The 14,698-nt window shown below is 41.8% G+C and overlaps 1 protein-coding gene across 12 annotated transcripts in view; it reads left to right on the top strand.

Moving 5' to 3' along the window:
• Window positions 1–14,698, top strand: part of ATP2B2 (ATPase plasma membrane Ca2+ transporting 2) — a 409,447-nt gene that overhangs the window by 166,725 nt on the left and 228,024 nt on the right. For 3 of the 12 annotated variants that reach the window (XM_051627782.1, XM_051627778.1, XM_051627779.1), the window contains exon 1: window positions 5,374–5,530. The exons of 1 other annotated variant lie outside the window; for it this stretch is intronic. The gene's annotated coding sequence lies outside the window, so the exon portion shown is untranslated. Of the gene's footprint in view, window positions 1–5,373; window positions 5,531–6,528; window positions 6,808–14,698 lie in introns of those variants that run through there. 8 more of the 12 variants (XM_051627775.1, XM_051627771.1, XM_051627783.1 and 5 more) reach the window with 4 other exon arrangements.

The following is a 14,698-nucleotide window of genomic DNA, read 5'->3' as shown; positions in this document are numbered from 1 at the left end:
ACCAGTGCCTCTCAGGACCCATAATTGCCATATAAGACCATAAAGGCAATGACAGGAGACCGAAGGGGAAGTGTCTCAATCCCTTCCAGAACACAGAGAAGGGAACTCAGATGGTGGAAAGCAAGTTACTTCTGAGTCCCCCTACTAGTACCAATGTATTATGTTAAGTAAACAGATTAATGCCAGAAGGGACTTGGCACAAGTCCTGTCTCAGAGAGTGGCACAGTTACGGGGTTTAAATGTGCACTAAATGAAAGGTGATTCCTAAGCATATTGACTGACTCATTCTTTAGTTTCTAAAAGTTGTGGCACCCTCAGAAGATTGTTCTTTCAAGCTCTTGGTAGGCCAGCTTGTTGGTTAAGATCTGTTCTCAGTGTCAAAAAATATTTTTTTCTCCTCTGCATGTGATATGGAAGATTCTGTCTTTAAAAAGGAGGTGGGATGCTTGTATAATGCTGCTTGCATATTCTTAGGAACATCTCAGACTGTTGAGCTCCTGAAGAAGCTGATTTCAGTGTGGATTTAGGTTTACCTGTATCAGATGTTGCAGATGCTTACTCTGCCAAATACAGATTACTTTGGAGGAGACTGTGAAGATGTTTTTCTGTCATTGTTGTGGTTAGGCAGTGGCAGTAAGCCAGGTTTACTTAAACTTTATTGGGAAGCTCAGGCTTCTTCCAGTTGGCTCTGCTTTCCTTAGGTTTTGTTCTTCTTTAAAGGACCTAATGACCTTTCTTCCCACTTGGGTGATCCTGAGAGCCTGTGTTTTGTTGTTGTTTTTTTTCTGAAGCACTAATGCTGTGGCAGGGAGGGGGACAGCAATGCCAGCACAACCTTGTAGGCATCTGCTCTTTTGGGGCATGGCTTTTAGGGAATGGAAGATGAAAAATGTGTGTATTCGTAGATATCAGGTGGTAGAGATTGAAGGACAAGAGGTAACTGCAGTGTTGGCTGGCTGGTAGGTTTCCTTTCACATATTCAGAAAGCTGGGATTCTGCTCTAGGAAGTGAGCTGATGGGCACCACAATAGTTTAGAGGTCAGAAAAAAGCAGTAATTTGCACAGTAAAATAAATGTGGTAGATATAATAGAGCAGTTGAAGGCAACTATGCACTTAGGTGTTTTAAATGCATGTGTCTTATCTCCTAACTTCACCGAGTAGACTCAGGCATGTCAATTACCTTTCCCCCAAAGGCAGGAAAGAGTTAACCAGTCAAGCAACTTACAACCAATATAATTTAAACTAGTGAATATACTTATTTTATAGTTATGGAAATTGAAGCACAGTGGGATCAAGTGACCTACTAACATCTCATACTCAGGAAACAGCAGGACAAGTCCTTGAATTTGAGTGTTCTTAGGTCCCTCTCCTCTACTTTTATTAGGTCATGCTTTTTCCTAGGATCACAACATGTTTATGCAGTTTGGAAATGCAAGCTGTATCTTTGCAGAAATATTACTGCAGAATGTTGTAAAACTTGAGAAACACTGGGTCTGTAAACAGATTTAATTCTTGTTTTTAAAATGTAGCAAATGAGGTTTAAAAATATGAAAGGCTGCCAGTCTCCTGTTCTAGTTCAACTATCTGGGTTGTGATTAGAAAAATATTAGAAATCTGCTGCAGCTTTCCTTTGCTGTTCCTCTGATTGGACAGCCTCACTGAAAAGGAGGTCTTGGTCCCCAAGATCCTGAAAGAGGAATTAAAATTATGTTCCTGTGTTTCCTGTCATTAATTATCTCATAAAGACCTTGAAATGTGCTTAGATGTCCAGCACCAGCACATACGGAATTAAAATGTTTCTCCAGAGAAATTAGGTAATCTCTTTCCTTTGCCTCTGAATATTTTCTGAATTGTCAGTTGAAGATCTACTGGAGAAGCAGTTTTTCAAGTCACATTTCAAGCTCAACAGCTGAAGTCTCATTCCTTTCACATCCCATAGCCTTTGTTGTGTTTTTTAAGCCTAATACCAAGAAGCATCTTTCCTGTTTTCCTTTCCATTTTTCTGCTCCATTTTCACTCCTTGCCCCCAAGTTAAGGTGTTAAATTGTTCTTCTGTCAGAGCTACATGACATGCCACTGGATGCTTTAATAAGCATGAAGATGCACTGACAATCTTCATTTCAGGAGAGGCACAGATTTTATCTCCTTTTGCAATGCTTTGCTATTAAATTTTATGATTAAATATCTAGAACAAGTGCCTGCTGACACTGTAGCCATTTTCAGCTGCATGTGCTGGCAGCCAAGCCAATGGGAACATTCTACTTTTTTCACAGTTGTGTTGAAAAAAAAGTAAAAAAAACACCAAAAAGAACCCGAAACCCCCTTCAATCCTGAGACCAGAGTATGACTACTGGTACTATTGACTGCATGGCTCATTTCTGGGGGTGGGATTGCTGGTTTTGTCCTATACCAGTGCACCCATGGATGGCAGGTATTCCCTGTCTTAGGTGGTTTGTAACTTGGAGGCTTGTGAGTGCACACCAAGCCCTGCAGCTGGACCCTCTCGGTCTTGGAGCAGGAACCAGATGACTTCTTGGCATTCCAGTAGTGCTGGTGCTTAACAGCAGGAGAAAGGATTTGTTCTGAAAAGTTTGCACTTAGTTGCTTTAAGGACAAAGATAGTGTGACTCTTCATTCCTAGCTTCTTGCTTCAAAACCAGAGCAAGCTCCCACTGTTGTGCGTGGTGCCATGACATAGCGGTTCAGGTCTCACTCCTGAAAGTCCATCCTCTGGACTTGAGCTCAGCAGTGGTGGTTGGCCCCTCTGCCCAGGTGGCAGCAGGATGACTAACAGGGTTGTGATGAAGGCAGCACCAACACCAGCAGCCAGGTACACGCAGCACTGTCATTGGGCTTCAAACTGATGTCCCAAACAGAAAGGTTAATAGCTTGGTCATCTTGCATGGTGTGGTACCTTTGAGGCCCCAGAATGAGCACTGGGAATATCCATGTGAAAAAAATTGTTCAGTTGGATAGGGTCTATAATAATATGTTCAAACTAGGAGGATATTTTTTGCCTTTTGAACGTTTTTGGTTTTTGTTTTTTTTAAATTACTTTCCTCCTCTTATTCCCTTGCCTATTTTGTTAATCAAAAATAAGAATTAGAGTATCCATACATATTGATGAAGTATAATGTAGGCATTCTGGTTCTCTACCTGGCTTGAAGTTTCTGTAGTGTGAGAAACAATCTCTGAGATCAGCAGTCCTCAAACTGCCAGCAGCTGAATGTATGGAACAAGTTTTTATACTGTAGTTTCTTTAAACTATTCTTCCCTTAATCCAGGAAAGTTTAAAAAAAATCTTCTTTAATGTATTTTGGTACTGTGTCAATCAACCTTTTATTGCTTTTCAATTTATACTTTAAATTTGTAAAAAAAATATAAAATTTTAGTAGCCAAATAATTGCAGATGATCTGAGCATCTTCCTGCTTTTCAGACAGAGCAGTAGAGGTCACCAGCATTTATGGGGCTTGGACCTAAGCATGACACATCTTAAATATAGCACTTTTTTGTTCTGTTACTGTTCAGTTCAATACTTGAATTCAGTTTAGAGCCTGCACTCCAGCACTCCTTAAACCTGCAGTTTGTACCAAGGACTTGCTGAGAAAAAGGGGACATGTCTCTCTGCTTAATATAACACAAAGTCACTGCATATAGTGTCCTGGCATGTGTGTAATTGCCTGTAGCTTTCCAATGGTAAAGGCAGTTTCACATGAGAAAACTCTGCATCGATCCTAGTCCCTATTTACATTTTACTTCATTAAAAGAAAAAATTGATCAGCGTAGATAAAACTCCCTAATCATTGATCCTAGCCCTTTATTCCTTTTTTTCTCTCCTTTTTTTTTTTTTTTTTTTTTAAAAAAAAAAAAAGCTTCCATTTTGGTGCAGTGCAGTACAGACTTTTGGTTTAACTGGCTGAATTGATATTCTGAGCAGCAAGTAAGGCAGGATGACAGAGCATCAGCACAGCTACTCCTATTAGTGCTCAGGGAGGTTCTCTTGCTTGCAATTGCCCACTCTGTCCAAGGCAGAGGGGAGTCACGAACCACTGCTGTCCTAGGGTAATATGGAAAAGATTCCAACTTTTCTGTGTACTGCTTTATATGTACTTCAAGAAAAACGTGGCAGTTTTCTGTCTTGGTCACTGTCAGGATGGTATGGTTGGAGGTGAGGTGCAGAATTTGAAGTTGCAGTTTGAACACTGTGAATATAGTGATCACAGTTGCCTTTGAAAAAAGTAAAATATAACACAGAAAATGTGTGCTTTTTAAAGGACTGATGGCTCTGTCTTATTTTTAGTACTTGGATTTTTTATCTTTTTATATATATATTTTTTTTCCTCAGCTATAACATGGGATTCCATTGAAATAGGCTTTTGCATTTCAGAATCCTGGGTGTGCTAACAATTCAAAAGAACAGGTAGATTTATTCATTTATTTTTGATTTAAGAAAGGACACAGAATAGATGGTAGGAAGCTCTAAATAAAACTGCACTGGTTCCTCAAAGTGCAGGGCTGTCCTTGTCACGAGGCAGAGTGCTTTATTTCAGATGGTTAGGGGAAAGAAAAAAAAAAAGGAGGGCAGAAAGCTGCTCTGGCATGCATGTATGGTTTTACAGTGGATGCTAATGTGAGCAGAGCAGATTAAAAAGGAGGGTATTTTGTGTGCTTCTCCTGCTTGGGTTTTAGATTTCTGGAAGGCATGAAACACACATGCAACAAAAACCATCACAGCCTTGCAATAAATGGGGGGTGTTTTCGTTGCTCTTTAAAAGCAGGAGGAGAGGGGGAGATCAAGCCGTATCTTTGCAGAAGGTGATTATGAAGTAATTTGTAGGCGAGACATATTTGTTGCATTTGCTGTCAAACGTGTCATGAGCTGGCAGAGCTGGGGAGACATGGGGTGCTCTGCGGTGCAGAGCCCTGCCAGCCCTCCCTGCCAGGGCTGCTTTGGTCCTCCCCGCCGGCCCCTGGCCCCCTTTTGTACGCAACCCCCACCTCCCCCTTTTTCCTTCCCAAATGATCGCGATAGGACTTGACAGCCCTTTGCCCTTGAAGGTTTCTCCCACTCGGCAGCCGGTGCCACATCCCTGGTACTTTGCCATCTTCCCTTCTCTCTGTGTGTGTGTGTGTGTGCGCGCTGCTTTTTTTTTCCTTCTCTCTTGTCATGGTCCCCAGGGAAGTATTTAAAACCGCAAACAACAACATGGTGGTTCAGTCCATTTTCCTTTCCCAGCAGCGTTCTCCTTCCAACCCACCCACCCCCCCACCCACCCCCCCGCCCCTCCGCCCGCCGTGCCCGTTCCCCCCGTCTCTCCCGGGCGCTGCGGGCGGTAGCGCGGGGCGGGCGGCGGGGCCGGGGATGCTGCGGGGCGGCCGCGCTCCCCGCCTGCCCGCCGGGTGGTACAGTCTGCAGAGGGACCCGGCTCCTCCAGCTCCCCCTGCTCCATCCCTCGCTGATGCCGAACCGTCATTACCCCGCCGCGTAACTGAAACCCTTTTCGGATTTGTGATGATGTCTTAGCCAAGTAAGTAGCGACCAGCCGCAGCGTGAGGATAGCGAGAATGGTGATCGTGATGGTGATAATAACGATAATAAAATCATCTTCCCCCTTTCCCGTTCTGAGCTTGTTTATTTGGCGGTTTTGCTTCTCGTGGAGGCGCAAGCTTGATGGGAAAATGGTGTGGAGACTGGGGCTGTGAGTGAGGCATGAGGGGTTTTTTTTTGGTTCGTGCCCTGTGAATCTCTGGAAAGGTAAATGCTGCAACTTCGGGGGATGGTTCTGTAAGGTCAAGCAGGAGCTGCATTGCTAAAAGGCACCTTTGCATCAGAAACCATTCGCTGGGCTTTGCTAGGGTGAAAATGCAGTACAGTCTTGTTGTCCTTTCAACATATGGGCTTGATTTTGATTAAATCTGTTATTTAGTGATGAGGAAAACACGTGGAGGAGATTTTGCTTTTATCATTGCTGATGAGAATTGGATGTGCCTTTTTTTTCTTCCAGAAGTGAAGTGCAGAAAAGGCACTAAAATGTGAGCAGCACAGTTGGACTTTTTTTTCTTCCCCCCCCCCCCCACTTTAACTACTGTTCTTTTATGATAGGCAAAGACAGTTCTTGTTAGGAAAATCTGTAATCCTCAACTGGGTTTATTTATAGATCTCTTATAGTTCTTCAGTGTGTATGTTTCATATCATAGAATCATATCATAGAAAGTAAAGGGCACACAGATTAAAAAAAACAACACATGAACACTGCCTTTCTATTGAAGTGGATTAGAAAATACTGTTAAAGAAACAGAGGGTTTTATACAATTTTAAGCATGCATGGTGTTTCCTATGGCAAGGTGGGGAGAGGGTTCCTGTGGTGCATGGTACAGTAACTAAACATTCTGATAGATTTTTAAAAATCATTATTTATTTTTATAAAAAAAAAAGAAGAATCAGCCCCAAATCCCCGAATGCTGCATGGAGAAGCTTTTGGCTGTTGATGAAGCACCCAGCCCTTTAACAGAAGCCCTAAGATTACAGGAGTCATTCCCTATTATGTAAAGGGAGATGCTGTGCCTTTGGTCCCTGCCTGCGGCGCTGGCAGCTCATCTGCCCAGCGGGCCGGGCAGCAGCTGAGCTCTTCTTCCCCAGCCTCCAGCTCCCTGACTTTAACTTGTCCTACACAAGCTGGGGCAGTAGCTTCTGCCCTACACGCCTGTTCCCAGGACTAAGGAGATGATGGCTGGAGGCAGCCCTGGGGCACTGAAGCAGCCTGGAGCAGATGCTTAGCCCGGCGCTTCCCATACCTTCTGGAAGGTAAGTATTGAAGTTGCTGAAGGGGAAAGGGTATATTCCTTCATGGTAACACTGCTTGTTTTACCCTTCACATGCATCCCAAGAGCTGCGTGCTTATTAGGACTTGTGGTCATTTGACCTGCTGATTGCATTCTGTTAGGGACTCTGTTGAAGGACTGCAGAGATATGACACAAATTAGGATGTTCAAAAGCTGGCGTGCTTCCTATGGAAAAATTGTGCTTCTGTTGCTGGGATTTCTGGTTAATGTTACATATATGCAGTATGAAATTGATAAGGAGGGCTTTTTGTTTGCCTTTGCTCAGTAAAAGATTACAGATCTACTTCATAGTCCACCTTTGGTTTATTTTTAATGTGGAGATGCATTCCTGATTAGCATTTAATTTGCGAGAGGTCATCCATATGCATGACTAGCTCTTCTTGTACCTTGCTCTGAAATAACTGTTTGACTCAGGTATCCAGCAGGTCTTTGATCACGTACAGCTTTTACTTTGTTCATATTCCTCTTGTTTTAATCCAAATTGCTACCTGTGAAGAAGTGTTTCGCATTTTCCCTGTAGTGTTAGTAAAATAAGTTTGTGAATAAGGCAGTAAAATAAGGCTTGTAGATAAGTTGTGTATAGTAATGCAGCATGATTTTTTTTTCCTTTTTTTTTTTTTTTTTTTTTGGTGTGTGTGCCCCCTTTTTCATCCTTTTTATACATCTACTTTCATTTCTGTGGAGAATTGATTTTGGCCCAGCACGTCAATGGTAAATACAGTTGAATTTTCACGGAAAAGGTAATTTATTTATTTTTTCTGTTGCAAATCCGAACTGAATGATATTTCTCATGGATTCTGCATATATCAAAAGGTTTCATGCATGTACATTGAAATACCTTGGAAGAGTGTCAAGCTTCTCAGTAGCTTTACGTGTTACAGAAGACATGGTAATGATGAACTAGGTATCATACTGCTCTTTAAGAGCTGCCATGAAGTGACTTCTCCGAGTGTTTGGGTTTTTTTTCTTTTACATTTAATATCTTGTATCCATAAACAGTTTTAAAGGATTATTTTCCCCCTTTTCTCTTTCCCCAACATTTAAAATATGCAGTTTATTTTTTCCAGTGCTGTTGAATTTGGATGCAAACATTTATTTAATCATACTAAAAAAATACATTCCTGTCTGAATACTGACATTATGAGCACACATTCTGCTAAGATATGAATGTTGCAACTGTTTTCACTTTTTAATTTTCATCCTCCAGGTCATATTTTCAAATATCAGTTGTGCATGTAGTAAATCCTTATTACATTTTGAAATAAATACAGAAGTCATGACCTTGTAACTATCTCTCACATTCCCTGAAACTCCATTATACTGCAGTAGGACTCCAGCAGCTGATAGTTCTGTAAAATGAAGCCACCTCCTTTTGATATATGTAAATACTTTCACAGACTGGACTTAAAATAATGTTCTGAAGGGAAGAAAGCAGTTTATTTGATTCACCTGACTGGGGAGCCTTATAGAGAATAGCTTGTCTTTTGCCAGATTTTTCATTATGTTTTCAAGGAGAGACAAAGAAGGATATTACTGTTGACTGGGACTCAGCAAGTATTGCTGTGCCTTTCTGGCTGATTGTTGAAAGTGAACAGAAATAAATACATTTATATTATACATTCTGTGATCAACTGAAAAAAAAAATCATCCATGTTTAAAACAATACATTTCTGAATAATTTTAATAAGTTAATTGAAAAAGAGGGTTTTTTTTTAAAAAAAAAACAACTAAGGATGATTATGACTGAATTATCTGCTCCTAGAGAGGTGTTTGTTGTTTTGTTGTTTGTTTTTTTTTTTTAAATTCCTATATTAAACTGTGTTGCTAAAGCTTAAGACAGTCTATCCCATGCTTTCATTAAGGTTCTTTTCTTGTTGAGGCAAGAAGGTAGCAATGAATCCACTCTGAGTGGAGCCTCCCTGTCCCTATGGCTCAGTTGCAAAGCGAGCAACAGCAAATCTGTGTGACCGGGATAGTCCTGCTGCCTCTGCAGCACCTGCAGTCCCGCCGTGGTGCCTGCCATCAGGAAACCTCAGCTTGGATTCCACTTGCCAGGACTTTCTCCTCCCCAGCAGGGATGTTCAACACTGTGAGACTCTATTGAATTTACCCTTGTATATCACCTTTATATACGTCGTGCTCAAAGATAATCTATCCTTAGTGGAACGGTTGCGTAATGGAACAGTATTTCTTCCTAGATAGGTTATGTTTTGTATGCTGGATTTTTTTGATATGCAAGTATATATAAGTAAAGGACACATAGGCTCATTTAGGGTGTATAAACATATAGGCTTTAATTTCATACATACAGCATTTTACTGCAATTTTTATTTTAAAGTTTGGTGCCGTTTTGTACAAAGCATAAACATACGGTGCAATTTTAAGAGCTGTGGGTTTTTTGTTTGAACTTGTGCAGGTTTTATTCATGTCTAAGGGTAAAAGCATGCTTTTTGTGTTATTTTTCTTGATACATGATCTTGTTTGTGTATTAAAACTGGAGATTTGCAGTTGAAGAGAAAGGATCCATTTATGATAAATGGGTTTGATATGAAACGTATTTTAAAATAGCCCAATAATAGGGATATAGTTCTGAGAGGCTGGCATGACTGTAAAATGCAGGACATGTTCCTTCATAACACTGCAGATCAGTTTAATATGAAGACTCAGAAGTGATGTGGGATGCCTGCTTAAATATCAGACTTGGCATAGTTGAGAAATGGTAACCAAGTTACAAAATACTTCCCTTCTACCACATCTTATATGAACAAGTTCATCCTATTGGTAAGATGTTTTTCCTTGTTTTTAAAGTAACCATTGCAGGGTGCACCAGGCTGTCACAGAAACCCTAGAAGCAGCACATGTGAAAACCTAGAAGAGGACCAATAGTAATAATTGTGATTTATCTGAAAGAATTTTTTACCTACCGTCTGCCTTCCACACATGGCAAAGATGAAATGGATGGATAAGCTAGATGATTTCACAGGCACAGAATGAGAATAGATGAGGTTGGGAGGCACCTCTGGAGGTTGTCCAGTCCAACTCCTTGGCATAAACCTTCCCATCTGGAGCAGATTGATCAGGGTTGTATCCAGTCAGGTTTTTATCATCTCCAAGGATGGAGACTCTGCAGCCTCTCTGGGTAACCTCTCCCAGTGTTTAACCACCCTTACATTTTTCTGTTCTTTAAATGGAATTCCTCATGTTTGTTTCCTCTCACTGCCTTTTTGCCTTTCACTGGGCACCACTGAAAAGCTCCGTCTTCTTTGGCTGGCTGGCTCCTTCTTCTTTGCTCCTTCCCACACTGATAAGGTGCCCCTGAGCCTGCTTCTGGATGAACATTCTCATGCATGTCAGGTGCCCCTGATAGCCCTTCACTGGACTCACTCCAGGAAGTCCATGTCTGTCTAGTCCTGGGAGCCCAGCACTGGTCACAGCAGTCGTGATGTCTTGGCAGGGCTGGGTGGAGGGGGAGGCCCATCTCCCTCAGCCTGCTGCCAATCCTCTGGCTAACACAGCCCAGGAGGCCCTTTGCCTTCTTTGCTGTGAGGATGTGCTGCTGGCTCATACTGAGCTTTGGATCCACCAGGAACCCCAAGGCCTCTTCTGCAGAGCTGCTTTCCAGCCTTTTGGCCCCCCAGCCTGTCCTGGCTGCAGTTATTCCTCCCCAGGGGCAGAGGGTTGCTCTTCCCTTTGTTGGACATCCTGAATGTCCCAACAGGGGGCTCGTTGCTCCAGCCCACCAAGGCCCCTCTGAATGGCAGCTCAAGTGCCTGGTGTTCCCATTTTGCATCGTTCGTGGACTTGCAGGAGGTGCACCCAGTTGTATCATCCAGGTTTTTAATGAAGATGCTTGGCTGTTGCATTGCAAGGAGTCACTTGGAAGGAGAGGATTAGACCTGGAACTGCAGTTTCAAGATTTAGCCTGGAACCATGTACTAGAAAATGCCAAAATATGGTCAATATCTTGGATATGTTTACAGTTAAAGAGGGTGGAATTTGAATCCTGGATGCACTTTGGTATGTATGTTAACTTTTCTGAGGATGAAAAAGGAAAATCAATGATTCAGGTTTACTAAAGCTCGTTTTATATGTTAAAGAATGAAGAGTCACAGCTGATGAAGTAATTTCAATTGATAATTTCGTTCACTGCATTTCAGTTAAAGTGAATTAAAAATAAAACCATGTGACATGAATTAAAAATGAATTTTAGTCCAATATGATTTCAGTCTTGCTGAACAATCTTACCACAGAACTCAAGGAAATACGATAGGGAACATGCTTATCTCTTACATGTTGGGCATGGAGGCACTTCAGTATAGTCATCTCTTCTCCAGCTTACTGGCCTTCCTAGCTCCTGGCCTCTGGAAGTTAGATAAACATTTGAAGTAAATTACACTCCTCATATACACACTTTGAAAATATTTTTACTTAGACAAGAGCTGTTTCCATGGTAAGTTGTCTTCCATGCTCTTATCTGAATTGTGCTCCATAGTGCAACTCGATGCAAACTTTGTACCTCAGTTTAGGACCAGATACAGCATTTTAACTGTCTTCAAGGATTTCCCCTCTGTGTACCCCAGCCACAGTCTGATAAGACAGTTCCCACCTTGCTGGAGACAACAGTCAGTTTACCACAATCTTAAAGTAGTGATTAAAAAGCCCATTGGGTTGGTTTAACAGTTATTTTAGGTGAAAGCTAAGTCTTTCATGCAGCCTTCAGTTTTTATCTCAGGTGCCCTTCTTTTCTCTGAGGCCACTTCTTTGGGGAGCACTTTTGTTCAGCCTCCTCTAATGCAACTTGAGGGCCTCAATTTTCCAAATCTCAGTCCTGTCTCTGAAGAAGCACAGCATGTCACCAGGCTATTTGGTGCTGCTCTCTCATGTCTCTTCATTAATTGGATGCCCCACTGTTATTTAGTCCAGGTATTAGCAAAATCTGCAGCCAGCCCATTCAGATTGCAGCCAGAAAGAAGCAGGGCCCTCTATGAGTCTTGAACAGTTTTGGACGTGTTTATACCCTCCCACACATTCAGTTGCCTGGTGCGTTTTTCTTTTAAGCCATTTTTCACCTGAAACTGTAGCAGCTATTCTTCTCCACAAGCAGGAGTGGGGAGGACCCCCATTCTTGTTGCCTTTCTTGCCTCAGGCCATTGCCTTTTGAAAGCAGACTTTGCCATCCACAGTCTTTGTTGCAGAAGGTTCCTGTGCCTTAGGGGACCTTGAGAAAAGAGTTAGGTTTTACAGAACTGTGGGGACTGTTTATTTGGGCATGTGCAAGAGATATCATTTGTCTTACAGGATGGTCATGCTCAGCATCTAACTAACCTTGACACAAACACTGGTGCTGATGAAGCACAATAAAAATGCGCTGCTACCATTGCGACTTGTCTTTCAGAATGGTACACTTTGTGTCACAGAGGTAATTAGAAGAGAGCAGTGTTCCCAATAAACTGTTCCAGCCTCCTTGGGAAATGCGTGATCCCAAATGTCAGGAGGCAGCATTGATTTGTGTCCTCTATAAGTCAGTTTAGGAAGAAGCTGTTGTCCTGGCTGAAGACAGCTATTTAATTTTACACTGCCTGCTTACTACATTCCTCTCCTCTGCTTGAATCATAATGAAGATTTTGCATGTTGTTCTAAAAATACATCAAATGATATTATATTAAGGGACCAGTGCAGTGCAATTGCAATGAAATGATGATGTCGTGTTGGTTTTCACAATGAAATGAGGTTGTTGTCCTCCCTCCCCTCGGTACTTGGAGGAGTTATTTCCATGAATAGTTTAGCTAACCTGGAAAATTGGAAGAATTGCAGGCAGCTGCCTAGATGCAATGCAAATTGTAGCACTACCCAAGGAGGGCATTTGCATGATGGTGGGACTAGTTGCCTCTGTAATGCTGTAGTGGGAAATTGTTTTGCAGAGAACTGCAGGGTAAAATGGTAGTGCTAAATCAGCATTACTGAATAAGATGGCTGCAAATGCCATGAAAACAAGCTATTGGAGCAGGGGGATTACAGAAGGAATGATATGCCTGATTTCCATGCACTGTATCTCCCAGCTCTCCAAGATAGGCTTGGGGGCAAACTGAGTTTTGCAGGTTATTTTCTTGGGTTCATACTAAATGTCTGATGCCTCCCTCATCCCCATGCAGCTCTTTTTTGCTTTGGGCAAGACAGAGCTGCATGTGACTGAAGGGTAAAGCAGAGAGGGCTGCCTTATGTGTCTTAGGTTGACCTGAAAGAACATGAAGGGACTGCCCTAATATTTCTCTTGCAGCATCAATAATTCCCCTTCAGGGCATAGGGGCTTTGTGCTGATGTTTTATTACTAAGCGTATGTGGGGAGCTGTTAGTCCCCAGGGCACTCCATTTACATGTATGCACTGCTACTTGCAGAGTCTTCTGTTCATTTGATTTTAAATCTTGTTTTGCTTCATGCAAAATAGTATCAGGTATTTCTCTTCGTTCTGCGTAGTGCTTAAATAATAGAGCTAGGTACAGAAAACGGAGGGGTGGGATTTATGTACATGTTTGGGCTGGCATGGAAAGAGAAAAGGGGAGTATATCTTTTCCAGGAATATGTGATATGACAGTAGGTGACATGGAGGTGGAGACCACTGGAGTCTGTGTCAGATGAAGCTCTGTCAATACACAGGTGGGACCTGGCTCGTCCCCAGGCTGTGGGGAGCTCAGGTGGGCCAGCTGCTGCCTGTGCCTGCTGACAGGCTTGACCTTGGTGAAGGGACAGTGTGTTAATAGAGAAAAATTGTGCTCAGACTGATAAAAAAGGTACTCTTTGCTGCAAGGATTGAATTTCTGCCTGTTCCTGTAGTTATCTTCTTAGGAATCTTAATATAACTGTCCATTTTAAGAAACTCTAGTTAGGATGCCATTCCCTACCTTGTTATGGATCCTCCCCCCCTGCCCAAAGCAATGTTTACAAAATGAAAGAACCAACAGCCTGAGGAAGGGACATAAAACATCTGCAATGCAGAAATAGGATTATATATTTTTTCTGACTTCTCATGTAGATGAAAGATTAATATAGTACCAACTACAGGGTTTATAGCTTGGTATATCATTAAAGTTCCCTGTAACTCTAATGTGAACAGATAATAAATTAAGTGTCCTCTTCCCTGCCCTTGTCCTCCTTTTTCTAGTTCAGATATTCACTCAGAAGTTCAAGTCTGAAAACATGATTCTGATACCAGAACTAAGGATGGAAAGAAATGCAGGAGTAAATGGAAGTGTTTTTTCTTGAACCTTTTGAAGAATTAAAATTGAGTGCATGAGGTCTTAACATACGAGCCTCATTTACATATCTGCTTTTGGATTAAGGGGATATCTTTAAAAATATTGCTAGGAAGGTATTTTGGGGGATTTTTTTTGGCCACTTTTTAGAGAAAAAAATTAATTTCTTAATTGGGTCTAGCTGCCTTTTAAGGAAATCTAGTTCCCTTCCCTTATCTGGAGCAGGTGAAACCTGCAGATACAGGAGATGTTATTTTTAACATTTTTATTACCAATAAGGTAACTAGCAGTGTTTTTGAGCTTTAAATGCCAAACTCTGACAGAAGGGTAATTATAATATTTAAAATAAAACTGAATGAGAATGCTATGAAAGAACAAATGACAAAGTAACCAGAAATATGCATGAATGTGATTCCTGTGAAACATGGCACTTGATACTGGGAGACAGTACCTCTGATCCCACTCCTGAGATCCTCTTGCTTGTGCTCAGTGGGGATCAAAGAAGATTAGGGTCTGTCAGTCTGTATAAAGCCCCTGTGCTGGATTTATTGACATACAGTGTCTGACCCTGCTCTTTGTTGGCAGAGGCATGACCCAGGGGT

The sequence above is a fragment of the Apus apus genome, chromosome 9 (genome assembly GCF_020740795.1).
Source record: "Apus apus isolate bApuApu2 chromosome 9, bApuApu2.pri.cur, whole genome shotgun sequence".
NCBI classification, from domain to species: domain Eukaryota; kingdom Metazoa; phylum Chordata; class Aves; order Apodiformes; family Apodidae; genus Apus; species Apus apus.
The sequence above is the reverse complement of the archived record's forward strand: the minus strand, read 5'-3'. Positions and strand labels throughout refer to the sequence as shown.